This window comes from Hyla sarda, chromosome 1 (genome assembly GCF_029499605.1).
Source record: "Hyla sarda isolate aHylSar1 chromosome 1, aHylSar1.hap1, whole genome shotgun sequence".
Taxonomy (NCBI): domain Eukaryota; kingdom Metazoa; phylum Chordata; class Amphibia; order Anura; family Hylidae; genus Hyla; species Hyla sarda.
In genome coordinates, this window is record NC_079189.1 from 255,384,841 (window position 1) to 255,412,334 (window position 27,494).

The 27,494-nt window shown below is 50.4% G+C and overlaps 16 pseudogenes; all 16 read left to right on the forward strand.

The window, feature by feature from the left end:
* Positions 1-457: 457 nt before the first annotated feature.
* LOC130351976 (5S ribosomal RNA) lies at positions 458-577 on the forward strand (annotated as a pseudogene).
* A 5,351-nt stretch (positions 578-5,928) lies between these two features.
* LOC130346287 (5S ribosomal RNA) lies at positions 5,929-6,048 on the forward strand (annotated as a pseudogene).
* A 1,066-nt stretch (positions 6,049-7,114) lies between these two features.
* LOC130329492 (5S ribosomal RNA) lies at positions 7,115-7,234 on the forward strand (annotated as a pseudogene).
* Positions 7,235-9,711: 2,477 nt separating this feature from the next.
* Positions 9,712-9,831, forward strand: LOC130330527 (5S ribosomal RNA; annotated as a pseudogene).
* Positions 9,832-9,906: 75 nt separating this feature from the next.
* LOC130324671 (5S ribosomal RNA) lies at positions 9,907-10,026 on the forward strand (annotated as a pseudogene).
* Positions 10,027-12,506: 2,480 nt separating this feature from the next.
* LOC130351939 (5S ribosomal RNA) lies at positions 12,507-12,626 on the forward strand (annotated as a pseudogene).
* A 277-nt stretch (positions 12,627-12,903) lies between these two features.
* On the forward strand, positions 12,904-13,023 carry LOC130335301 (5S ribosomal RNA; annotated as a pseudogene).
* Positions 13,024-14,685: 1,662 nt separating this feature from the next.
* LOC130314887 (5S ribosomal RNA) lies at positions 14,686-14,805 on the forward strand (annotated as a pseudogene).
* A 1,477-nt stretch (positions 14,806-16,282) lies between these two features.
* Positions 16,283-16,402, forward strand: LOC130352531 (5S ribosomal RNA; annotated as a pseudogene).
* Positions 16,403-16,880: 478 nt separating this feature from the next.
* On the forward strand, positions 16,881-17,000 carry LOC130353099 (5S ribosomal RNA; annotated as a pseudogene).
* A 1,674-nt stretch (positions 17,001-18,674) lies between these two features.
* Positions 18,675-18,794, forward strand: LOC130352499 (5S ribosomal RNA; annotated as a pseudogene).
* Positions 18,795-20,066: 1,272 nt separating this feature from the next.
* On the forward strand, positions 20,067-20,186 carry LOC130317309 (5S ribosomal RNA; annotated as a pseudogene).
* A 272-nt stretch (positions 20,187-20,458) lies between these two features.
* On the forward strand, positions 20,459-20,578 carry LOC130331871 (5S ribosomal RNA; annotated as a pseudogene).
* Positions 20,579-23,809: 3,231 nt separating this feature from the next.
* LOC130335312 (5S ribosomal RNA) lies at positions 23,810-23,929 on the forward strand (annotated as a pseudogene).
* A 1,864-nt stretch (positions 23,930-25,793) lies between these two features.
* LOC130352532 (5S ribosomal RNA) lies at positions 25,794-25,913 on the forward strand (annotated as a pseudogene).
* Positions 25,914-26,391: 478 nt separating this feature from the next.
* Positions 26,392-26,511, forward strand: LOC130315899 (5S ribosomal RNA; annotated as a pseudogene).
* Positions 26,512-27,494: the final 983 nt, after the last annotated feature.

The following is a 27,494-nucleotide window of genomic DNA, read 5'->3' on the forward strand; positions in this document are numbered from 1 at the left end:
TTAATAAAAATATTTATTGATGCTTAAATTCACAGTATACAAAGCGTGAAGCTGTCAACGGCCATCCTAAGTTGAACGAGCCTGCTCTCGGCAGATCGCAGACTGCTACCCAAATTAGGGCCCGGTAAGTACCAGCATGGGAGACTGGCTGGGAATCCCGGGTGCAGTTGACATTTTTCCCTGTTGCCGCCTTCTGCTCTGATTCCAAAAAGGATTTATTGATGCTTAAATCCACAGTATACAAGGCATGAAGCTGTCAACGGCCATCCTAAACTGAACGCGCCTGCTCTCGTCAGATCGCAGACTGCTACCCAGCTTAGGGCCCGGTAAGTACTGGCATGGGAGACTGGCTGGGAATTCCGGGTGCCGTTGAAATTTTGCTCTGTTGCCGCCTTCCGTTTCGATTCCGAAAAGGATTTATTGATGCTTAAATGCACAGTATAAAGAGCGTGAAGCTGTCAACGGCCATCCTAAGCTTAACGCGCCTGCTCTCGTCAGATCGCAGACTGCTACCCAGCTTAGGGCCCGGTAAGTACTGGCATGGGAGCCTGTCTGGGAATCCCAGGTGTCGTTGACATTTTGCTCTGTTGCCGCCTTCCGCTCCGATTCCAAAAAGGATTTATTGATGCTTAAATCCACAGTATACATGGTGTGAAGATGTCTACGGCCATCCTAAGCTGAATGTGCCTGTTCTCGTCAGATCGCAGACTGCTACCCAGCTTAGGGCCTGGTAAGTACCAGCATGGGAGACTGGCTGGGAAACCCGGGTGCAGTTGACAGTTGGCTCTGTTTCTGCTCCAATTCCGAAAAGGATTTATTGATGCTTAAATCCACAGTATACAAGGCATGAAGCTGTCAACAGCCATCCTAAGCTAAACGCGCCTGCTCTCGTCAGATTGCAAATTGCTACTCAGCTTAGGGCACGGTAAGAGACAGGCTGGGAATCCCAGGTGCCGTTGACATTCTGCTCTGTTGACGCCTTCTGCTCCGCTTCAAAAAATGATTTATTGATTCTTAAATCCACAGTATACAAGGTGTGAAGCTGTCAACAGCCATCCTAAGCTGAACGCCCCCTGCTCCTGTCAGATCGCAGACTGCTACGCAGCTTAGGGCCAGGTAAGTACCAGCATGGGAGAATGGCTGGGAATCCCGGGTGCAGTTGACATTTTGCTCTGTTGCCGCCTTCCGCTCTGATTCAAAAAAGGATTTATTGATGCTTAAATCCACAGTATACAAGGCGTGAAGCTGTCAACGGCCATCCTAAGCTGAACGCGCCTGCTCTCCTCAGATCGCAGACTGCTGCCCGGCAAGTACCGGCATGGGTGACTTGCTGGCAATTCAAGGTGCCATTGACATTTTGCTCTGTTTCCACCTTTCGCTCAGATTCCAAAAAGGATTTATTGATGCTTAAATCCACAGTATACAAGGCGTGAAGCTGTCAATGGCCATCCTAAGCTGAACCCGCCTGCTCTTGTCAGATCACAGACTGCTACCCAGCTTAGGGCCCGGTAAGTACCAGCATGGGAGACTGGCTGGCAATCCAAGGTGCCAATGACATTTTGCTCTGTTGCCACCTTCCTCTCCGATTAATAAAAATATTTATTGATGCTTAAATCCACAGTATACAAGCTGTGAAGCTGTGAAGCTGTGAAGCTGTCAACTGCCATCCTAAGCTGAACCCGGCTGCTCTCGTCAGATCGCAGACTGCTACCCAGCTTAGGGCCCAGTAAGTACCGGCATGGGAGACTGGCTGGGAATCCCGGGTGCAGTTGACATTTTGCTCTATTGCCGACTTCCGCTCCGATTCCGAAAAGGATTTATTGATGCTTAAATACACAGTGTACAAGGTGTGAAGCTGTCGACGGCCATCCTAAGCTGAACGCGCCTGCTCTCATCAGATCGCAGACTGATACAGATCTTAGGGACCGGTAAGTACCGGCATGGGACATTGGCTGGGAATCCCGGGTGACGTTTACATTTTGCTCTGTTGCCGCCTTCCGTTCTGATTCCGAAAAGGATTTATTGATGCTTAAATGCACAGTATAAAGAGCCTGAAACTGTCAACAGCCATCCTAAGCTGAACGCGCCTGCTCTCGTAACATCGCACACTGCTACCCAGCTTAGGGCCTGGTAAGTACCAGCATGGGAGACTGGCTGGGAATCCAGGGAGCATTTCACATTTTGCTCTGTTTCCGCTCCGATTCCGAAAAGGAGTTTTTGATGCCTAAATCCACATTATAAAGGGTGAGAAGCTGTGAACGGCCATCCTAAGCTGAATGCTCTCGTCAGATCGCAGATTGCTACCCAGCTTAGGGCCCGGTAAGTATCAGCATGGGAGACTGGCTGGAAATCCCGGGTGCCGTTGATGTTTTGCTCTGTTGCCGCCTTCCTCTCCGATTCCGAAAAGGATTTATTGATGCTTAAATGCACAGTATAAAGGGCGAGGAGCTGTCAACGGCCATCCTAAGCTGAACGCGCCTGCTCTCGACAGATCGCAGACTGCTACCCAGCTTAGGGACTGGTAAGTACCAGCATGGGAGACTGGCTGGGAATCCCAGGTGCAGTTGACATTTTAATCTGTTGCCGCCTTCCGCTCCAATTCGGAAAAGGTTTTATTGATGCTTAAATCCACAATACACAGGGTGTGAAGCTGTCAACGGCCATCCTAAGCCTGAACGTGCCTGCTCTCCTCAGATCGCAGACTGCTGCCCAGCAGTTACCGGCATGGGAGACTGGCTGGCAATCCAAGGTGCCATTGACATTTTGCTCTGTTGCCGCCTTCCTCTCCGATTAATAAAAATATTTATTGATGCTTAAATCCACAATATACAAGGCGTGAAGATGTCAACGGCCATCCTAAAATGAACGCGCCTGCTCTCGTCAGATCGCAGACTGCTACCCAGCTTAGGGACCAGTAAGTACCGGCATGGGAGACTGGCTAGGAATCCCGGGTGCAGTTGACATTATGCTCTGTTGCCGCCTTCCGTTCCGATTCTGAAAAGGATTTATTGATGCTTAAATGCACAGTATAAAAAGCATGAAGCTGTCAATGGCCATCCTAAGCTGAACGCGCCTGCTCTCGTCAGATCGCAGACTGCTACCCAGCTTAGGGCCCATTAAGTACCGGCATGGGAGACTGGCTGGGAATCCCCGGTGCAGCTGACATTTTGCTCTGTTGCCGCCTTCCGTTCCGATTCCGAAAAGGATTTATTGATGCTTAAATGCACAGTATAAAAATCATGAAGCTGTCAATGGCCATCCTAAGCTGAACGCGCCTGCTCTCGTCAGATCGCAGACTGCTACCCAGCTTAGGCCCGGTAAGTACTGGCATGGGAGACTGGCTGGGAATCCCGGTTGCCGTTGACATTTTGCTCTATTGCTGCCTTCCGCTCCGATTCCGAAAAGAATTTATTGATGCTTAAATCCACCGTATACAAGGTGTGAAGCTGTCGACGGCCATCCTAAGCTTAACGCGCCTGCTCTCGTCAGATCGCAGACTGGTACAGATCTTAGGGCCCGGTAAGTACCGGCATGGGACACTGGCTGGGAATCCCGGCTGCCGTTGACATTTTGCTCTGTTGCCGCCTTCCGTTCCGATTCCGAAAAGGATTTATTAACAAGAAAAAGGCAAAAGTTGGGCCGTTGGTGGCGCTGGTCCTGATGAAAAGAAAGCTCTGTAGACCCTTCTCAGTGTCTAAATGTGGTTTTATTAGCACAGAAAGCAACGCGTTTCTGGTCCGAACTGGACCCTTCGTCTGGCAGTGTGCACACTGCCAGACGAAGGGTCCAGTTCGGACCAGAAACGCGTTGCTTTCTGTGCTAATAAAACCACATTTAGACACTGAGAAGGGTCTACAGAGCTTTCTTTTCATCAGGACCAGCGCCACCAACGGCCCAACTTTTGCCTTTTTCTTGTTATTTACACTGCTGGGACATCACCTTTGCTCCAGAGGACCGTGGCTGCAGACCTGAGACATCACCTAAGGCTATCACAGATGTTGTGATCTCAGCACAACGAAAATAGGTGAGTGTTACAACTTAACTTGTTTTCATCTCACCTATAAACATCCTTCACTAGGGGTGCATATCCCTGTTTTTTTCTTCTACTTTCGAAAAGGATTTATTGATGCTTAAATGCACAGTATGCAAGGCGTAAAGATGTCAACGGCCATCCTAAGCTGAACGTGCCTGATCTCCTCAGAACGCAGACTGCTGCCCGGCAAGTATCGGCATGGGAGACTGGCTGGCAATCCAAGGTGCCATTAACATTTTGCTCTGTTGCCGCCTTCCTCTCCGATTAATAAAAATATTTATTGATGCTTAAATCCACAGTATACAAGGCGTGAAGCTGTCAACGGCCATCCTAAGCTGAACGCGCATGCTCTCGTCAGATCGCAGACTGCTACCCAGCTTAGGGCCCGGTAAGTACCAGCATGGGAGACTTGCTGCGAATCCCGGGTGCAGTTGACATTTTGCTCTGTTTCCGCCTTCCGTTCCGTTCCGATTCCGAAAAGGATTTATTGATGCTTAAATGCACAGTATAAAGGGCAAGAAGCGGTCAACAGCCTTCCTAAGCTGAACGCGCCTGCTCTTGTCAGATCGCAAAATGCTACCGAGCTTAGGGCCCGGTAAGTAACGGCATGGGAGACTTGCTGGGAATCCCGGGTGCCGTTGACATTTTGCTCTATTGACGCCTTTTGCTCCGATTCCGAAAATGATTTATTGATCCTTAAATCCACAGTATACAAGGTGTGAAGCTGTCGACGGCCATCCTAAGCTGAACGCGCCTGCTCTCGTCAGATCGCAGACTGGTACAGATCTTAGGGCCCGGTAAGTACCGGCATGGGACACTGGCTGGGAATCCCGGGTGCCGTTGACATTTTGCTCTGTTGCTGCCTTCCGTTCCAATTCCGAAAAGGATTTATTGATGCTTAAATGCACAGTATAAAGGGCGTGAAGCTGTCAATGGCCATCCTAAGCTGAACGCGCCTGCTCTCGTCAGATCGCAGACTGCTACCCATCTTAGGGCTTGGTAAGTACCAGCATGGGAGACTGGCTGGGAATCCCGGGTGCAGTTGACATTTTGCTCAGTTGCTGCCTTTATTGATGCTTAAATCCACAGTATACAGGGTGTGAAGATGTCTACGGCCATCCTAAGCTGAATGTGTCTGTTCTTGTCAGATCCCAGACTGCTAACCAGCTTCGGGCCTGGTAAGTACCAGCATGGGAGACTGGCTGGGAATCCCGGGTGCAGTTGACATTTTGCTCTGTTTCTGCTCCGATTCCGAAAATTATTTATTGATGCTTAAATCCACAGTATACAAAGAGTGAAGCTGTCAATGGCCATCCTAAGCTGAACGCGCCTGCTCTCGTCAGATCGCAGACTGCTACCCAGCTTAGGGCCTGGTAAGTACCAGCATGGTAGACTGGCTGGAATCCCGGGTGCAGTTGACATTTTAATCTGTTGCCGCCTTCCGCTCCGATTCGGAAAAGGATTTATTGATGCTTAAATCCACAATATACAGGGTGTGAAGCTGTCAACGGCCATCCTAAGCTGAACGTGTCTGCTCTCCTCAGTTCGCAGACTGCTGCCCGGCAGATACCGGCGTGGGAGACTGGCTGGCAATCCAAGGTTCCATTGACATTTTGCTCTGTTGCCGCCTTCCTCTCCGATTAATAAAAATATTTATTGATGCTTAAATCCACAGTATACAAAGTGTGAAGCTGTCATCGGCCATCCTAAGCTGAACGCGCCTGCTCTCGTCAGATCGCAGACTGCTACCCAGCTTAGGGCCTGGTAAGTACGAGCATGGGAGACTGGCTGGGAATCCCGGGTGCAGTTGACATTTTAATCTGTTGCCCCCTTCCGCTCCGATTCGAAAAAGGATTTATTGATGCTTAAATGCACAGTATAAAGGTAGTGAATCTGTCAACGGCCATCCTAAGCTGAACGTGCCTGCTCTCGTCAGATCGCAGACTGCTACCCAGCTTAGGGCCCGGTAAGTACCAGCATGGGAGACTGGCTGGGAATCCCAGGTGTTGTTGACATTTTGCTCTGTAGCCGCCTTCCGCTCCGATTCCGAAAAGGATTTATTGATGCTTAAATCCACAGTATACAGGGTGTGAAGCCGTCTACGGCTATCCTAAGCTGAATGTGCCTGTTCTTGTCAGACTGCTGCCCGGCAAGTACAGGCATGGGAGACTGGCTGGCAATCTAAGGTGCTATTGACATTTTGCTCTGTTGCCGCCTTCCTCTCCGATTCCGAAAAGGATTTATTGATGCTTAAATGCACAGTATAAAAAGCATGAAGCTGTCAATGGCCATCCTAAGCTGAACGCGCCTGCTCTCGTCAGATCGCAGACTGCTACCCAGCTTAGGGCCCGGTAAGTACTGGCATGGGAGACTGGCTGGGAATCCCGGGTGCAGTTGACATTTTGCTCTATTGCTGCCTTCCGCTCCGATTCCGAAAATAATTTATTGATGCTTAAATCCACAGTATACAAGGTGTGAAGCTGTCGATGGCCATCCTAAGCTTAACGCGCCTGCTCTATTCAGATCGCAGACTGGTACAGATCTTAGGGCCCGGTAAGTACCGGCCTGGGACACTGGCTGGGAATCCCGGCTGCCGTTGACATTTTGCTCTGTTGCCGCCTTCCGTTCCGATTCCGAAAAGGATTTATTGATGCTTAAATGCACAGTATAAAGGGCAAGAAGCTGTGAACGGCCATCCTAAGCTGAACGCGTCTGCTCTCGTCAGGTCGCAGACTGCTACCCAGCTTAGGGCCCGGTAAGTACCAGCATGGGAGACTGGCTGGGAATCCCAGGTGTCGTTGACATTTTGCTCTGTTGCCGCCTTACGCTCCGATTCCGAAAAGGATTTATTGATGCTTAAATCCACAGTATACAGGGTATGAAGATGTCTACGGCCATCCTAAGCTGAATGCGCCTGTTCTCGTCAGATCGCAGACTGCTACCCAGCTTAGGGCCCGGTAAGTACTGGCATGGGAGACTGGCTGGGAATCCCGTTTGCCCTCGACATTTTGCTCTGTTTCTGCTCCAATTCCAAAAATTATTTATTGATGCTTAAATCCACAGTATACAAATTGTGAAGCTGTCAACGGCCATCCTAAGCTGAACGCGCCTGCTCTCGTCAGATCGCAGACTGCTACCCAGCTTAGGGCCTGGTAAGTACCAGCATGGGAGACTGGCTGGGAATCCCAGGTGCAGTTGACATTTTAATCTGTTGCCGCCTTCCGCTCCGATTCGGAAAAGGATTTATTGATGCTTAAATCCACAATACACAGGGTGTGAAGCTGTCAACGGCCATCCTAAGCCTTGAACGTGCCTGCTCTCCTCAGATCGCAGACTGCTGCCCAGCAGTTACCGGCATGGGAGACTGGTTGGCAATCCAAGGTGCCATTGACATTTTGCTCTGTTGCCGCCTTCCTCTCCGATTAATAAAAATATTTATTGATGCTTAAATCCACAATATACAAGGCGTGAAGCTGTCAACGGCCATCCTCAGCTGAACGCGCCTGCTCTCGTCAGATCGCAGACTGCTACCCAGCTTAGGGCCAAGTAAGTACCGGCATGGGAGACTGGCTGGGAATCCCGGGTGCAGTTGACATTATGCTCTGTTGCAGCCTTCCGTTCCGATTCCGAAAAGGATTTATTGATGCTTAAATGCAAAGTATAAAAAGCATGAAGCTGTCAATGGCCATCCTAAGCTGAACGCACCTGCTCTCGTCAGATCGCAGACTGCTACCCAGCTTAGGGCCCAGTAAGTACCGGCATGGGAGACTGGCTGGGAATCCCGGGTGCAGTTGACATTTCGCTCTGTTGCCGCCTTCCGTTCCGATTCCGAAAAGGATTTATTGATGCTTAAATGCACAGTATAAAAATCATGAAGCTGTCAATGGCCATCCTAAGCTGAACGCGCCTGCTCTCGTCAGATCGCAGACTGCTACCCAGCTTAGGGCCCGGTAAGTACTGGCATGGGAGACTGGCTGGGAATCCCGTTTGCCGTTGACATTTTGCTCTATTGCTGCCTTCCGCTCCGATTCCGAAAATAATTTATTGATGCTTAAATCCACAGTATACAAGGTGTGAAGCTGTCGACGGCCATCCTAAGCTTAACGCGCCTGCTCTCGTCAGATCGCAGACTGGTACAGATCTTAGGGCCCGGTAAGTACCGGCATGGGACACTGGCTGGGAATCCCGGCTGCCGTTGACATTTTGCTCTGTTGCCGCCTTCCGTTCCGATTCCGAAAAGGATTTATTGATGCTTAAATGCACAGTATGCAAGGCGTGAAGATGTCAACGGCCATCCTAAGCTGAACGTGCCTGATCTCCTCAGAACGCAGACTGCTGCCCGGCAAGTACCGGCATGGGAGACTGGCTGGCAATCCAAGGTGCCATTGACATTTTGCTCTGTTGCCGCCTTCCTCTCCGATTAATAAAAATATTTATTGATGCTTAAATCCACAGTATACAAGGCATGATGCTGTCAACGGACATCCTAAGCTGAACGCGCATGCTCTCGTCAGATCGCAGACTGCTACCCAGCTTAGGGCCCGGTAAGTACCGGCATGGGAGACTTGCTGCGAATCCCGGGTGCAGTTGACATTTTGCTCTGTTGCCGCCTTCCGTTCCGTTCCGATTCCGAAAAGGATTTATTGATGCTTAAATGCACAGTATAAAGGGCATGAAGCTGTCAACAGCCTTCCTAAGCTGAACGCGCCTGCTCTTGTCAGATCGCAGACTGCTACCGAGCTTAGGGCCCGGTAAGTAACGGCATGGGACACTGGCTGGGAATCCCGAGTGCCGTTGACATTTTGCTCTATTGACGCCTTTTGCTCCGATTCCGAAAATAATTTATTGATGCTTAAATCCACAGTATACAAGGTGTGAAGCTGTCGACGGCCATCCTAAGCTGAACGCGCCTGCTCTCGTCAGATCGCAGACTGGTACAGATCTTAGGGCCCGGTAAGTACCGGCATGGGACACTGGCTTGGAATCCCGGGTGCTGTTGACATTTTGCTCTGTTGCTGCCTTCCGTTCCAATTCCGAAAATGATTTATTGATGCTTAAATCCACAGTATACAAAGTGTGAAGCTGTCAACGGCCATCCTAAGCTGAACGCGCCTGCTCCCGTAAAATCGCAGACTGCTACCCAGCTTCAGGCCTGGTAAGTACCAGCATGGGAGACTGGCTGGGAATCCCGGGTGCAGTTGACATTTTGCTCTGTTGCCGCCTTCCGCTCCGATTCCGAAAAGGATTTATTGATGCTTAAATCCACAGTATACAAGGCGTGAAGCTGTCAATGGCCATCCTAAGCTGAACGTACCTGCTCTCCTCAGATCGCAGACTGCTGCCCGGCAAGTACCGGCATGGGAGACTGTCTCTCAATCCAAGGTGCCATTGACATTTTGCTCTGTTGCCGCCTTCCTCTCCGATTAATAAAAATATTTATTGATGCTTAAATCCACAGTATACAAGGCGTGAATCTGTCAACGGCCATCCTAAGCTGAACGCGCATGCTCTCGTCAGATCGCAGACTGGTACAGATCTTAGGGCCCGGTAAGTACCGGCATGGGACACTGGCTGGGAGTCCCGGGTGCAGTTGACATTTTGCTCAGTTGCCGCCTTCCGTTCCGATTCCGAAAAGGATTGATTGATGCTTAAATGCACAGTATAAAGGGCGAAAAGCTGTCAACGGCCATCCTAAGCTGAACGCGCCTGCTCTCGTCAGATCGCAGACTGCTACCCAGCTTAGGGCCCGGTAAGTACCGGCATGGGAGACTGACTGGGAATCCCGGGTGCCGTTGACATTTTGCTCTATTTCCGCTCCGATTCCGAAAAGGATTTATTGATGCTTAAATCCACAGTATACAAGGTGTGAAGCTGTCGACGGCCATCCTAAGCTGAACGCACCTGTTCTCGTCAGATCGCAGACTGCTACCCAGCTTAGGGCCCGGTAAGTACCAGCATGGGAGACTGGCTGGGAATCCCAGGTGTCGTTGACATTTTGCTCTGTTGCCGCCTTACGCTCCGATTCCAAAAAAGGATTTATTGATGCTTAAATCCACAGTATATACAGGGTATGAAGATGTCTACGGCCATCTTAAGCTGAATGCACCTGTTCTCGTCAGATCGCAGACTGCTACCCAGCTTAGGGCCTGGTAAGTACCAGCATGGGAGACTGGCTGGGAATCCCAGGTGCAGTTGACATTTTAATCTGTTGCCGCCTTCCGCTCCGATTCGGAAAAGGATTTATTGATGCTTAAATCCACAATACACAGGGTGTGAAGCTTTCAACGGCCATCCTAAGCCTGAACGTGCCTGCTCTCCTCAGATCGCAGACTGCTGCCCAGCAGTTACCGGCATGGGAGACTGGTTGGCAATCCAAGGTGCCATTGACATTTTGCTCTGTTGCCGCCTTCCTCTCCGATTAATAAAAATATTTATTGATGCTTAAATCCACAATATACAAGGCGTGAAGCTGTCAACGGCCATCCTAAGCTGAACGCGCCTGCTCTCGTCAGATCGCAGACTGCTACCCAGCTTAGGGCCCAGTAAGTACTGGGCATGGGAGACTGGCTGGGAATCCCGGGTGCAGTTGACATTTTGCTCTATTGCTGCCTTCCGCTCCGATTCCGAAAATAATTTATTGATGCTTAAATGCACAGTATACAAGGTGTGAAGCTGTCGACGGCCATCCTAAGCTTAACGCGCCTGCTCTCGTCAGATCGCAGACTGGTACAGATCTTAGGGCCCGGTAAGTACCGGCATGGGACACTGGCTGGGAATCCCGGCTGCCGTTGACATTTTGCTCTGTTGCCGCCTTCCGTTCCGATTCCGAAAAGGATTTATTGATGCTTAAATGCACAGTATGCAAGGCGTGAAGATGTCAACGGCCATCCTAAGCTGAACGTGCCTGATCTCCTCAGAACGCAGACTGCTGCCCGGCAAGTACCGGCATGGGAGACTGGCTGGCAATCCAAGGTGCCATTGACATTTTGCTCTGTTGCAGCCTTCCTCTCCGATTAATAAAAATATTTATTGATGCTTAAATCCACAGTATACAAGGCATGATGCTGTCAACGGCCATCCTAAGCTGAACGCGCATGCTCTCGTCAGATCGCAGACTGCTACCCAGCTTAGGGCCCGGTAAGTACCGGCATGGGAGACTTGCTGCGAATCCCGGATGCAGTTGACATTTTGCTCTGTTGCCGCCTTCCGTCCCGTTCCGATTCCGAAAAGGATTTATTGATGCTTAAATGCACAGTATAAAGGGCAAGAAGCTGTCAACAGCCTTCCTAAGCTGAACGCGCCTGCTCTTGTCAGATCGCAGACTGCTACCGAGCTTAGGGCCCGGTAAGTAACGGCATGGGAGACTGGCTGGGAATCCCGGGTGCCGTTGACATTTTGCTCTATTGACGCCTTTTGCTCCGATTCCGAAAATAATTTATTGATGCTTAAATCCACAGTATACAAGGTGTGAAGCTGTCGACGGCCATCCTAAGCTGAACGCGCCTGCTCTCGTCAGATCGCAGACTGGTACAGATCTTAGGGCCCGGTAAGTACCGGCATGGGACACTGGCTTGGAATCCCGGGTGCTGTTGACATTTTGCTCTGTTGCTGCCTTCCGTTCCAATTCCGAAAAGGATTTATTGATGCTTAAATGCACAGTATAAAGGGCGTGAAGCTGTCAATGGCCATCCTAAGCTGAACGCGCCTGCTCTCGTCAGATCGCAGACTGCCACCCAGCTTAGGGCTTGGTAAGTACCAGCATGGGAGACTGGCTGGGAATCCCGGGTGCAGTTGACATTTTGCTCTGTTGCTGCCTTCCGTTCCAATTCCGAAAATGATTTATTGATGCTTAAATCCACAGTATACAAGGCTTGAAGCTGTTAACGGCCATCCTAAGCTGAACGCGCCTGCTCCCGTAAAATCGCAGACTGCTACCCAGCTTCGGGCCTGGTAAGTACCAGCATGGGAGACTGGCTGGGAATCCCGGGTGCAGTTGACATTTTGCTCTGTTGCCGCCTTCCGCTCCGATTCCGAAAAGGATTTATTGATGCTTAAATCCACAGTATACAAGGCGTGAAGCTGTCAATGGCCATCCTAAGCTGAACGTACCTGCTCTCCTCAGATCGCAGACTGCTGCCCGGCAAGTACCGGCATGGGAGACTGTCTCTCAATCCAAGGTGCCATTGACATTTTGCTCTGTTGCCGCCTTCCTCTCCGATTAATAAAAATATTTATTGATGCTTAAATCAACAGTATACAAGGCGTGAATCTGTCAACGGCCATCCTAAGCTGAACACGCATGCTCTCGTCAGATCGCAGACTGGTACAGATCTTAGGGCCCGATAAGTACCGGCATGGGACACTGGCTGGGAATCCCGGGTGCAGTTGACATTTTGCTCAGTTGCCGCCTTCCGTTCCGATTCCGAAAAGGATTGATTGATGCTTAAATGCACAGTATAAAGGGCGAAAAGCTGTCAACGGCCATCCTAAGCTGAACGCGCCTGCTCTCGTCAGATCGCAGACTGCTACCCAGCTTAGGGCCCGGTAAGTACCGGCATGGGAGACTGGCTGGGAATCCCGGGTGCCGTTGACATTTTGCTCTATTTCCGCTCCGATTCCGAAAAGGATTTATTGATGCTTAAATCCACAGTATACAAGGTGTGAAGCTGTCGACGGCCATCCTAAGCTCAACCCGCCTGTTCTCGTCAGATCGCAGACTGCTACCCAGCTTAGGGCCTGGTAAGTACCAGCATGGGAGACTGGCTGGGAATCCCGGGTGCAGTTGACATTTTAATCTGTTGCCGCCTTCCGCTCCGATTCGGAAAAGGATTTATTGATGCTTAAATGCACAGTATAAAGGGCGTGAAGCTGTCAACGGCCATCCTAAGCTGAATGTGCCTGCTCTCGTCAGATCGCAGACTGCTACCCAGCTTAGGGCCCGGTAAGTACCAGCATGGGAGACTGGCTGGGAATCCCAGGTGTTGTTGACATTTTGCTCTGTAGCCGCCTTCCGCTCCGATTCCTAAAAGGATTTATTGATGCTTAAATCCACAGTATACAGGGTGTGAAGCCGTCTACGGCTATCCTAAGCTGAATGTGCCTGTTCTTGTCAGATCGCAGACTGCTGCCCGGCAAGTGCGGGCATGGGAGACTGGCTGGCAATCCAAGGTGCTATTGACATTTTGCTCTGTTGCCGCCTTCCTCTCCGATTCCGAAAAGGATTTATTGATGCTTAAATGCACAGTATAAAAAGCATGAAGCTGTCAATGGCCATCCTAAGCTGAACGCGCCTGCTCTCGTCAGATCGCAGACTGTTACCCAGCTTAGGGCCCGGTAAGTACTGGCTGGGAATCCCGGGTGCAGTTGACATTTTGCTCTATTGCTGCCTTCCGCTCCTATTCCGAAAATAATTTATTGATGCTTAAATCCACAGTATACAGGGCGTGAAAATGCCAATGGCCATCCTAAGCTGAACGCGCCTGCTCTCGTCAGATCGCAGACTGCTACCCAGCTTAGGGCCCAGTAAATACCGGCATGGGAGACTGGCTGGGAATCCCGGGTGCAGTTGACATTTTGCTCTGTTTCTGCTCCGATTTTGAAAATTATTTATTGATGCTTAAATCCACAGTATCCACAGTATCCAAAGTGTGAAGCTGTCAACAGCCATCCTAAGCTGAACGCGCCTGCTCTCGTCAGATCGCAGATTGCTACCCAGCTTAGGGCCTGGTAAGTACCAGCATGGTAGACTGGCCGAAATCCCGGGTGCAGTTGACATTTTAATCTGTTGCCGCCTTCCGCTCCGATTCGGAAAAGGATTTATTGATGCTTAAATCCACAATATACAGGGTGTGAAGCTGTCAACGGCCATCCTAAGCTGAACGTGTCTGCTCTCCTCAGATCGCAGACTGCTGCCCGGCAGATACCGGCGTGGGAGACTGGCTGGCAATCCAAGGTGCCATTGACATTTTGCTCTGTTGCCGCCTTCCTCTCCGATTAATAAAAATATTTATTGATGCTTAAATCCACAATATACAAGGCGTGAAGATGTCAACGGCCATCCTAAGCTGAATGCGCCTGCTCTCGTCAGATCGCAGACTGCTACCCAGCTTAGGGCCCAGTAAGTACCGGCATGGGAGACTGGCTGGGAATCCCGGGTGCAGTTGACATTTTGCTCTGTTGCCGCCTTCCGTTCCGATTCCGAAAATGATTTATTGATGCTTAAATGCACAGTATAAAAAGCATGAAGCTGTCAATGGCCATCCTAAGCTGAACGCGCCTGCTCTTGTCAGATCGCAGACTGCTACCCAGCTTAGGGCCCGGTAAGTATTGGCATGGGAGACTGGCTGGGAATCCCGGGTGCTGTTGACATTTTGCTCTATTGCTGCCTTCCGCTCCGATTCCGAAAATAATTTATTGATGCTTAAATCCACAGTATACAAGGTGTAAAGCTTTCGACGGCCATCCTAAGCTTAACGCGCCTGCTCTCGTCAGATCGCAGACTGGTGTAGATCTTAGGGCCCGGTAAGTACCGGCATGGGACACTGGCTGGGAATCCCGGCTGCCGTTGACATTTTGCTCTGTTGCCGCCTTCCGTTCCGATTCCGAAAAGGATTTATTGATGCTTAAATGCACAGTATAAAGGACGAGAAGATGTCAACGGCCATCCTAAGCTGAACGCACCTGCTCTCGTCAGATCGCAGATTGCTACCCAGCTTAGGGCCCGGTAAGTACCAGCATGGGAGACTGACTGGGAATCCCTGGTGTCGTTGACATTTTGCTCTGTTGCCGCCTTCCGCTCCGATTCCGTAAAGGATTTATTGATGCTTAAATCCACAGTATACAGGGTGTGAAGATGTCTACGGCCATCCTAAGCTGAATGTGTCTGTTCTCGTCAGATCGCAGACTGCTACCCAGCTTCGGGCCTGGTAAGTACCAGCATGGGAGACTGGCTGGGAATCCCGGGTGCAGTTGACATTTTGCTCTGTTTCTGCTCCGATTCCGAATTTTTTTTATTGATGCTTAAATCCACAGTATACAAAGTGTGAAGCTGTCAACGGCCATCCTAAGCTGAACGCGCCTGCTCTCGTCAGATCGCAGACTGCTACCCAGCTTAGGGCCTGGTAAGTACCAGCATGGTAGACTGGCTGGGAATCCCGGGTGCAGTTGACATTTTAATCTGTTGCCACCTTCCGCTCCGATTCCGAAAAGTATTTATTGATGCTTAAATCCACAGTATACAGGGTGTGAAGCCGTCTACGGCTATCCTAAGCTGAATGTGCCTGTTCTTGTCAGATCGCAGACTGCTGCCCGGCAAGTACGGGCATGGGAGACTGGCTGGCAATCCAAGGTGCTATTGACATTTTGCTCTGTTGCCGCTTTCCTCTCCGATTCCGAAAAGGATTTATTGATGCTTAAATGCACAGTATAAAAAGCATGAAGCTGTCAATGGCCATCCTAAGCTGAACGCGCCTGCTCTCGTCAGATCGCAGACTGCTACCCAGCTTAGGGCCCAGTAAGTACCGGCATGGGAGACTGGCTGGGAATCCCGGGTGCAGTTGACATTATGCTCTGTTGCCGCCTTCCGTTCCGATTCCGAAAAGGATTTAATGATGCTTAAATGCACAGTATAAAAAGCATGAAGCTGTCAATGGCCATCCTAAGCTGAACGCGCCTGCTCTCGTCAGATCGCAGACTGCTACCCAGCTTAGGGCCCAGTAAGTACTGGCATGGGAGACTGGCTGGGAATCCCGGGTGCAGTTGACATCTTGCTCTGTTGCCGCCTTCCGTTCCGATTCCGAAAAGGATTTATTGATGCTTAAATGCACAGTATAAAAATCATGAAGCTGTCAATGGCCATCCTAAGCTGAACGTGCCTGCTCTCGTCAGATCACAGACTGCTACCCAGCTTAGGGCCCGGTAGGTACTGGCATGGGAGACTGGCTGGGAATCCCGGTTGCCGTTGACATTTTGCTCTATTGCTGCCTTCAGCTCCGATTCCGAAAATAATTTATTGATGCTTAAATCCACAGTATACAAGGTGTGAAGCTGTCGACGGCCATCCTAAGCTTAACGCGCCTGCTCTCGTCAGATCGCAGACTGGTACAGATCTTAGGGCCCGGTAAGTACCGGCATGGGACACTGGCTGGGAATCCCGGCTGCCGTTGACATTTTGCTCTGTTGCCGCCTTACGTTCCGATTCCGAAAAGGATTTATTGATGCTTAAATGCACAGTATACAAAGTGAGAAGCTGTCAATGGCCATCCTAAGCTGAACGCGCCTGCTCTCGTCAGATCGCAGACTGATACCCAGCTTAGGGCCCGGTAAGTACCAGCATGGGAGACTGGCTGGGAATCCCAGGTGTCGTTGACATTTTGCTCTGTTGCCGCCTTCCGCTCTGATTCCGAAAAGGATTTATTGATGCTTAAATCCACAGTATACAGGGTGTGAAGATGTCTACGGCCATCCTAAGCTGAATGCGCCTGTTCTCGTCAGATCGCAGACTGCTACCCAGCTTCGGGCCTGGTAAGTACCAGCATGGGAGACTGGCTGGGAATCCCGGGTGCAGTTGACAATTTGCTCTGTTTCTGCTCCGATTCCGAAAATTATTTATTGATGCTTAAATCCACAGTATACAAAGTATGAAGCTGTCAACGGCCATCCTAAGCTGAATGCGCCTGCTCTCGTCAGATCGCAGACTGCTACCCAGCTTAGGGTCTGGTAAGTACCAGCATGGGAGACTGGCTGGAATCCCGGGTGCAGTTGACATTTTAATCTGTTGCCGCCTTCCGCTCTGATTCGGAAAAGGATTTATTGATGCTTAAATCCACAATATACAGGGTGTGAAGCTGTCAACGGCCATCCTAAGCTGAATGCGCCTGCTCTCGTCAGATCGCAGACTGCTAACCAGCTTAGGGCCCGGTAAGTACCAGCATGGGAGACTGGCTGGGAATCCCAGGTGTTGTTGACATTTTGCTCTGTAGCCGCCTTCCGCTCCGATTCCGAAAAGGATTTATTGATGCTTAAATCCACAGTATACAGGGTGTGAAGCCGTCTACGGCTATCCTAAGCTGAATGTGCCTGTTCTTGTCAGATCGCAGACTGCTGCCCGGCAAGTACGGGCATGGGAGACTGGCTGGCAATCCAAGGTGCAGTTGACATTTTGCTCTGTTGCCGCCTTCCTCTACGATTCCGAAAAGGATTTATTGATGCTTAAATGCACAGTATAAAGGACGAGAAGCTGTCAACGGCCATCCTAAGCTGAACGTGCCTGCTCTCGTCAGATCGCAGACTGCTACCCAGCTTAGGGCCCGGTAAGTACCAGCATGGGAGACTGGCTGGGAATCCGAGGTGTCGTTGACATTTTGCTCTGTTGCCGCCTTACGCTCCAATTCCGAAAAGGATTTATTGATGCTTAAATCCACAGTATACAGGGTATGAAGATGTCTACGGCCATCCTAAGCTGAATGCGCCTGTTCTTGTCAGATCGCAGACTGCTACCCAGCTTCGTGCCTGGTAAGTACCAGCATGGGAGACTGGCTGGGAATCCCGGCTGCAGTTGACATTTTGCTCTGTTTCTGCTCCGATTCCGAAAATTATTTATTGATGCTTAAATCCACAGTATACAAAGTGTGAAGCTATCAACGGCCATCCTAAGCTGAACACGCCTGCTCTTGTCAGATCGCAGACTGCTACCCAGCTTAGGGCCTGGTAAGTACCAGCATGGGAGACTGGCAGGGAATCCCAGGTGCAGTTGACATTTTAATCTGTTGCCGCCTTCCGCTCCGATTCGGAAAAGGATTTATTGATGCTTAAATCCACAATACACAGGGTGTGAAGCTGTCAACGGCCATCCTAAGCCTGAACGTGCCTGCTCTCCTCAGATCGCAGACTGCTGCCCAGCAGTTACCGCCATGGGAGACTGGCTGGCAATCCAAGGTGCCATTGACATTTTGCTCTGTTGCCGCCTTCCTCTCCGATTAATAAAAATATTTATTGATGCTTAAATCCACAATATACAAGGCGTGAAGATGTCAACGGCCATCCTAAGCTGAACGCGCCTACTCTCGTCAGATCGCAGACTGCTACCCAGCTTAGGGCCCAGTAAGTACCGGCATGGGAGACTGGCTGGGAATCCCGGGTGCAGTTGACATTTTGCTCTGTTGCCGCCTTCCGTTCCGATTCCGAAAAGGATTTATTGATGCTTAAATGCACAGTATAAAAATCATGAAGCTGTCAATGGCCATCCTAAGCTGAACGCGCCTGCTCTCGTCAGATCGCAGACTGCTACCCAGCTTAGGGCCCGGTAAGTACTGTCATGGGAGACTGGCTAGGAATCCCGGTTGCCGTTGCCGTTGACATTTTGCTCTATTGCTGCCTTCCGCTCCGATTCCGAAAAGAATTTATTGATGCTTAAATCCACAGTATACAAGGTGTAAAGCTGTCGACGGCCATCCTAAGCTCAACGCGCCTGCTCTCGTCAGATCGCAGACTGGTACAGATCTTAGGACCCGGTAAGTACCGGCATGGGACACTGGCTGGGAATCCCGGCTGCCGTTGACATTTTGCTCTGTTGCCGCCTTCCGTTCCGATTCCGAAAAGGATTTATTGATGCTTAAATGGACAGTATACAAAGTGTGAAGCTGTCAATGGCCATCCTAAGCTGAACGCGCCTGCTCTCGTCAGATCGCAGACTGCTACCCAGCTTAGGGCCTGGTAAGTACTGGCATGGGAGACTGGCTGGGAATCCCGGGTGCCGTTGACATTTTGCTCTGTTGCCTCCTTCCGTTTCCGATTCCGAAAAGGATTTATTGATGCTTAAATGCACAGTATACAAATTGTGAAGCTGTCAATGGCCATCCTAAGCTGAACGCGCCTGCTCTCGTCAGATCGCAGACTGCTACCCAGCTTAGGGCCTGGTAAGTACCAGCATGGGAGACTGGCTGGGAATCCCGGGTGCAGTTGACATTTTAATCTGTTGCCGCCTTCCGCTCCGATTCGGAAAAGGATTTATTGATGCTTAAATCCACAGTATACAGGGTGTGAAGCTGTCAACGGCCGTCCTAAGCTGAACGTGCCTGCTCTCGTCAGATCGCAGACTGCTACCCAGCTTAGGGCCCGGTAAGTACCAGCATGGGAGACTGGCTGGGAATCCCAGGTGTTGTTGACATTTTGCTCTGTAGCCGCCTTCCGCTTCGATTCCGAAAAGGAATTATTGATGCTTAAATCCACAGTATACAGGGTGTGAAGCCGTCTACGGCTATCCTAAGCTGAATGTGCCTGTTCTTGTCAGATTGCAGACTGCTGCCCGGCAAGTACGGGCATGGGAGACTGGCTGGCAATCCAAGGTGCTATTGACATTTTTGCTCTGTTGCCGCCTTCCTCTCCGATTCCGAAAAGGATTTATTGATGCTTAAATGCACAGTATAAAAAGCCTGAAGCTGTCAATGGCCATCCTAAGCTGAACGCGCCTGCTCTCGTCAGATCGCAGACTGCTACCCAACTTAGGGCCTGGTAAGTACCAGCATTGGAGACTGGCTGGGAATCCCGGGTGCAGTTGACATTTTAATCTGTTGCCGCCTTCCGCTCCTATTCGGAAAAGGATTTATTGATGCTTAAATGCACAGTATAAAGGGCGTGAAGCTGTCAATGGCCATCCTAAGCCTGAACGTGCCTGCTCTCCTCAGATCGCAGACTGCTGCCGGCAGATACCGGCATGGGAGACTGGCTGGCAATCCAAGGTGCCATTGACATTTTGCTCTGTTGCCGCCTTCTTCTCCGATTAATAAAAATATTTATTGATGCTTAAATCCACAATATACAAGGCATAAAGATGTCAACGGCCATCCTAAGCTGAACGCGCCTGCTCTCGTCAGATCGCAGACTGCTACCCAGCTTAGGGCCCAGTAAGTACCGGCATGGGAGACTGGCTGGGAATCCCGGGTGCAGTTGACATTTTGCTCTGTTGCCGCCTTCCGCCCCGATTCGGAAAAGGATTTATTGATGCTTAAATGCACAGTATAAAGGGCGTGAAGCTGTCAACGGCCATCCTAAGCTGAATGCGCCTGCTCTCGTCAGATCGCAGACTGCTACCCAGCTTAGGGCCCGGTAAGTACCAGCATGGGAGACTGGCTGGGAATCCCAGGTGTTGTTGACATTTTGCTCTGTAGCCGCCTTCCGCTCCGATTCCGAAAAGGATTTATTGATGCTTAAATCCACAGTATACAGGGTGTGAAGCCGTCTACGGCTATCCTAAGCTGAATGTGCCTGTTCTTGTCAGATTGCAGACTGCTGCCCGGCAAGTACGGGCATGGGAGACTGGCTGGCAATCCAAGGTGCTATTGACATTTTGCTCTGTTGCCGCCTTCCTCTCCGATTCCGAAAAGGATTTATTGATGCTTAAATGCACAGTATAAAAAGCATGAAGCTGTCAATGGCCATCCTAAGCTGAACGTGCCTGCTCTCATCAGATCGCAGATTGCTACCCAGCTTAGGGCCCGGTAAGTACTGACATAGGAGACTGGCTGGGAATCCCGGTTGCCGTTGACATTTTGCTCTATTGCTGCCTTCCGCTCCGATTCCGAAAAGAATTTATTGATGCTTAAATCCACAGTATACAAGGTGTGAAGCTGTCGACGGCCATCCTAAGCTTAACGCGCCTGCTCTCGTCAGATCGCAGACTGGTACAGATCTTAGGGCCCGGTAAGTACCGGCATGGGACACTGGCTGTGAATCCCGGCTGCCGTTGACATTTTGCTCTGTTGCCGCCTTCCGTTCCGATTCCGAAAAGGATTTATTGATGCTTAAATGCACAGTATAAAGGGCAAGAAGCTGTCAACGGCCATCCTAAGCTGAACGCGCCTGCTCTCGTCAGATCGCAGACTGCTACCCAGCTTAGGCCTGGTAAGTGCCAGCATGGGAGACTGGCTGGGAATCCCGGGTGCAGTTGACATTTTAATCTGTTGCCGCCTTCCGCTCCGATTCGGAAAAGGATTTATTGATGCTTAAATCCACAATATACAGGGTGTGAAGCTGTCAACGGCCATCCTAAGCTGAACATGCCTGCTCTCCTCAGATCGCAGACTGCTGCCCGGCAGTTACCGGCATGGGAGACTGGCTGGCAATCCAAGGTGCCATTGACATTTTGCTCTGTTGCCGCCTTCCTCTCCGATTAATAAAAATATTTATTGATGCTTAAATCCACAATATACAAGGCGTGAAGATGTCAACGGCCATCCTAAGCTGAACGCGCCTGCTCTCTTCAGATCGCAGACTGCTACCCAGCTTAGTGGAGCAATGGTCGGCACTTATCTGAAAAGTGGTGGTGCACGAGGAAAAAAGTACTGTAAGTAATAACGGAAGTCCCAGCACTCACCGATGCAAGCAAATAGTATTTATTGTATATCCTGTTACTAGGATATACAATAAATACTATTTGCTTGCATCGGTGAGTGCTGGGACTTCTGCTACCCAGCTTAGGGCCGGCATGGGAGACTGGCTGGGAATCCCGGGTGCAGTTGACATTTTGCTCTGTTGCCGCCTTCCGTTCCGATTCCGAAAAGGATTTATTGATGCTTAAATGCACAGTATACAAAGTGTGAAGCTGTCAACGGCCATCCTAAGCTGAACGCGCCTGCTCTCTTCAGATCGCAGACTGCTACCCAGCTTAGGGCCTGGTAAGTACCAGCATTGGAGACTGGCTGGGAATCCCTGGTGCAGTTGACATTTTAATCTGTAGCCCCCTTCCGCTTCGATTCCAAAAAGGATTTATTGATGCTTAAATCCACAGTATACAGGGTGTGAAGCCGTCTACGGCTATCCTAAGCTTAACGCGCCTGCTCTCGTCAGATCGCAGACTGGTACAGATCTTAGGGCCCGGTAAGTACAGGCATGGGAGACTGGCTGGGAATCCCGGGTGCAGTTGACATTTTAATCTGTTGCCGCCTTCCGCTCCGATTCGGAAAAGGATTTATTGATGCTTAAATCCACAATATACAGGGTGTGAAGCTGTCAACGGTCATCCTAAGCCTGAACGTGCCTGCTCTCCTCAGATCGCAGACTGCTGCCCGGCAGTTACCGGCATGGGAGACTGGCTGGCAATCCAAGGTGCCATTGACATATTGCTCTGTTGCCGCCTTCCTCTCCGATTAATAAAAATATTTATTGATGCTTAAATCCACAATATACAAGGCGTGACGATGTCAACGGCCATCCTAAGCTGAACGCGCCTGCTCTCGTCAGATCGCAGACTGCTGCCCAGTAAGTACCGGCATGGGAGACTGGCTGGGAATCCCGGGTGCAGTTGACATTTTGCTCTGTTGCCGCCTTCCGTTCCGATTCCGAAAAGGATTTATTGATGCTTAAATGCACAGTATAAAAAGCATGAAGCTGTCAATGGCCATCCTAAGCTGAACGTGCCTGCTCTCGTCAGATTGCAGATGGCTACCCAGCTTAGGGCCCGGTAAGTACTGGCATGGGAGACTGGCTGGGAATCCCGGGTGCCGTTGACATTTTGCTCTATTGCTGCCTTCCGCTCCGATTCCGAAAATAATTTATTGATGCTTAAATCCACAGTATACAAGGTGTGAAGCTGTCGACGGCCATGCTAAGCTTAACGCGCCTGCTCTCGTCAGATCGCAGACTGGTACAGATCTTAGGGCCCGGTAAGTACCGACATGGGACACTGGCTGGGAATCCCGGCTGCCGTTGACATTTTGCTCTGTTGCCGCCTTCCGTTCCGATTCCTAAAAGGATTTATTGATGCTTAAATGCACAGTGTACAAAGCGTGAAGCTGTCAACGGCCATCCTAAGCTGAACGCGCCTGCTCTCGTCAGATTGCAGACTGCTACCCAGCTTAGGGCCTGGTAAGTACCAGCATGGGAGACTGGCTGGGAATCCCGGGTGCAGTTGACATTTTAATCTGTTGCCGCCTTACGCTCCAAGTCGGAAAAGAATTTATTGATGCTTAAATCCACAATATACAGGGTGTGAAGCTGTCAATGGCCATCCTAAGCCTGAACGTGCATGCTCTCCTCAGATCGCAGACTGCTGCCGGCAGATACCGGCATGGGAGACTGGCTGGCAATCCAAGGTGCCATTGACATTTTGCTCTGTTGCCGCCTTCTTCTCCGATTAATACAAATATTTATTGATGCTTAAATCCACAATATACAAGGCGTAAAGATGTCAACAGCCATCCTAAGCTGAACGCGCCTGCTCTCGTCAGATCGCAGACTGCTACCCAGCTTAGGGCCCAGTAAGTACCGGCATGGGAGACTGGCTGGGAATCCCGGGTGCAGTTGACATTTTGCTCTGTTGCCGCCTTCCGCTCCGATTCCGAAAAGGATTTATTGATGCTTAAATCCACAGTATACAAGGCGTGAAGCTGTCAATGGCCATCCTAAGCTGAACGTACCTGCTCTCCTCAGATCGCAGACTGCTGCCCGGCAAGTACCGGCATGGGAGACTGTCTCTCAATCCAAGGTGCCATTGACATTTTGCTCTGTTGCCGCCTTCCTCTCCGATTAATAAAAATATTTATTGATGCTTAAATCAACAGTATACAAAGCGTGAATCTGTCAACGGCCATCCTAAGCTGAACGCGCATGCTCTCGTCAGATCGCAGACTGGTACAGATCTTAGGGCCCGGTAAGTACCGGCATGGGAGACTGGCTGGGAATCCCGGGTGCCGTTGACATTTTGCTCAGTTGCCGCCTTCCGCTCCTATTCGGAAAAGGATTTATTGATGCTTAAATGCACAGTATAAAGGGCGTGAAGCTGTCAACGGCCATCCTAAGCTGAATGTGCCTGCTCTCGTCAGATCGCAGACTGCTACCCAGCTTAGGGCCCGGTAAGTACCAGCATGGGAGACTGGCTGGGAATCCCAGGTGTTGTTGACATTTTGCTCTGTAGCCGCCTTCCGCTCCGATTCCTAAAAGGATTTATTGATGCTTAAATCCACAGTATACAGGGTGTGAAGCCGTCTACGGCTATCCTAAGCTGAATGTGCCTGTTCTTGTCAGATCGCAGACTGCTGCCCGGCAAGTGCGGGCATGGGAGACTGGCTGGCAATCCAAGGTGCTATTGACATTTTGCTCTGTTGCCGCCTTCCTCTCCGATTCCGAAAAGGATTTATTGATGCTTAAATGCACAGTATAAAAAGCATGAAGCTGTCAATGGCCATCCTAAGCTGAACGCGCCTGCTCTCGTCAGATCGCAGACTGTTACCCAGCTTAGGGCCCGGTAAGTACTGGCTGGGAATCCCGGGTGCAGTTGACATTTTGCTCTATTGCTGCCTTCCGCTCCGATTCCGAAAATAATTTATTGATGCTTAAATCCACAGTATACAGGGCGAGAAAATGCCAACGGCCATCCTAAGCTGAACGCGCCTGCTCTCGTCAGATCGCAGACTGCTACCCAGCTTAGGGCCCAGTAAATACCGGCATGGGAGACTGGCTGGGAATCCCGGGTGCAGTTGACATTTTGCTCTGTTTCTGCTCCGATTTTGAAAATTATTTATTGATGCTTAAATCCACAGTATCCACAGTATCCAAAGTGTGAAGCTGTCAACGGCCATCCTAAGCTGAACGCGCCTGCTCTCGTCAGATCGCAGATTGCTACCCAGCTTAGGGCCTGGTAAGTACCAGCATGGTAGACTGGCCGAAATCCCGGGTGCAGTTGACATTTTAATCTGTTGCCGCCTTCCGCTCCGATTCGGAAAAGGATTTATTGATGCTTAAATCCACAATATACAGGGTGTGAAGCTGTCAACGGCCATCCTAAGCTGAACGTGTCTGCTCTCCTCAGATCGCAGACTGCTGCCCGGCAGATACCGGCGTGGGAGACTGGCTGGCAATCCAAGGTGACATTGACATTTTGCTCTGTTGCCGCTTTCCTCTCCGATTCCGAAAAGGATTTATTGATGCTTAAATGCACAGTATAAAAAGCATGAAGCTGTCAATGGCCATCCTAAGCTGAACGCGCCTGCTCTCGTCAGATCGCAGACTGCTACCCAGCTTAGGGCCCAGTAAGTACCGGCATGGGAGACTGGCTGGGAATCCCGGGTGCAGTTGACATTATGCTCTGTTGCCGCCTTCCGTTCCGATTCCGAAAAGGATTTATTGATGCTTAAATGCACAGTATAAAAAGCATGAAGCTGTCAATGGCCATCCTAAGCTGAACGCGCCTGCTCTCGTCAGATCGCAGACTGCTACCCAGCTTAGGGCCCAGTAAGTACTGGCATGGGAGACTGGCTGGGAATCCCGGGTGCAGTTGACATCTTGCTCTGTTGCTGCCTTCCGTTCCGATTCCGAAAAGGATTTATTGATGCTTAAATGCACAGTATAAAAATCATGAAGCTGTCAATGGCCATCCTAAGCTGAACGTGCCTGCTCTCGTCAGATCACAGACTGCTACCCAGCTTAGGGCCCGGTAGGTACTGGCATGGGAGACTGGCTGGGAATCCCGGTTGCCGTTGACATTTTGCTCTATTGCTGCCTTCAGCTCCGATTCCGAAAATAATTTATTGATGCTTAAATCCACAGTATACAAGGTGTGAAGCTGTCGACGGCCATCCTAAGCTTAACGCGCCTGCTCTCGTCAGATCGCAGACTGGTACAGATCTTAGGGCCCGGTAAGTACCGGCATGGGACACTGGCTGGGAATCCCGGCTGCCGTTGACATTTTGCTCTGTTGCCGCCTTCCGTTCCGATTCCGAAAAGGATTTATTGATGCTTAAATGCACAGTATACAAAGTGAGAAGCTGTCAATGGCCATCCTAAGCTGAACGCGCCTGCTCTCGTCAGATCGCAGACTGATACCCAGCTTAGGGCCCGGTAAGTACCAGCATGGGAGACTGGCTGGGAATCCCAGGTGTCGTTGACATTTTGCTCTGTTGCCGCCTTCCGCTCTGATTCCGAAAAGGATTTATTGATGCTTAAATCCACAGTATACAGGGTGTGAAGATGTCTACGGCCATCCTAAGCTGAATGCGCCTGTTCTCGTCAGATCGCAGACTGCTACCCAGCTTCGGGCCTGGTAAGTACCAGCATGGGAGACTGGCTGGGAATCCCGGGTGCAGTTGACAATTTGCTCTGTTTCTGCTCCGATTCCGAAAATTATTTATTGATGCTTAAATCCACAGTATACAAAGTGTGAAGCTGTCAACGGCCATCCTAAGCTGAATGCGCCTGCTCTCGTCAGATCGCAGACTGCTACCCAGCTTAGGGTCTGGTAAGTACCAGCATGGGAGACTGGCTGGAATCCCGGGTGCAGTTGACATTTTAATCTGTTGCCGCCTTCCGCTCTGATTCGGAAAAGGATTTATTGATGCTTAAATCCACAATATACAGGGTGTGAAGCTGTCAACGGCCATCCTAAGCTGAACGCGCCTGCTCTCGTCAGATCGCAGACTGCTAACCAGCTTAGGGCCCGGTAAGTACCAGCATGGGAGACTGGCTGGGAATCCCAGGTGTTGTTGACATTTTGCTCTGTAGCCGCCTTCCGCTCCGATTCCGAAAAGGATTTATTGATGCTTAAATCCACAGTATACAGGGTGTGAAGCCGTCTACGGCTATCCTAAGCTGAATGTGCCTGTTCTTGTCAGATCGCAGACTGCTGCCCGGCAAGTACGGGCATGGGAGACTGGCTGGCAATCCAAGGTGCAGTTGACATTTTGCTCTGTTGCCGCCTTCCTCTACGATTCCGAAAAGGATTTATTGATGCTTAAATCCACAGTATACAGGGTGTGAAGATTTCTACGGCCATCCTAAGCTGAAAGCGCCTGTTCTCGTCAGATCGCAGACTGCTACCCAGCTTCGGGCCTGGTAAGTACCAGCATGGGAGACTGGCTGGGAATCCTGGGTGCAGTTGACACTTTGCTCTATTGCTGCCTTCAGCTCCGATTCCGAAAAGAATTTATTGATGCTTAAATCCACAGTATACAAGGTCGTACCAGATCGAAGACTGGTACAGATCTTAGTGCCCGGTAAGTACCGGCATGGGACACTGGCTGGGAATCCCGGCTGCCGTTGACATTTTGCTCTGTTGCCGCCTTCCGTTCCGATTCCGAAAAGGATTTATTGATGCTTAAATGCACAGTATAAAGGACGAGGAGCTGTCAACGGCCATCCTAAGCTGAACGTGCCTGCTCTCGTCAGATCGCAGACTGCTACCCAGCTTAGGGCCCGGTAAGTACCAGCATGGGAGACTGGCTGGGAATCCGAGGTGTCGTTGACATTTTGCTCTGTTGCCGCCTTACGCTCCAATTCCGAAAAGGATTTATTGATGCTTAAATCCACAGTATACAGGGTATGAAGATGTCTACGGCCATCCTAAGCTGAATGCGCCTGTTCTTGTCAGATCGCAGACTGCTACCCAGCTTCGGGCCTGGTAAGTACCAGCATGGGAGACTGGCTGGGAATCCCGGCTGCAGTTGACATTTTGCTCTGTTTCTGCTCCGATTCC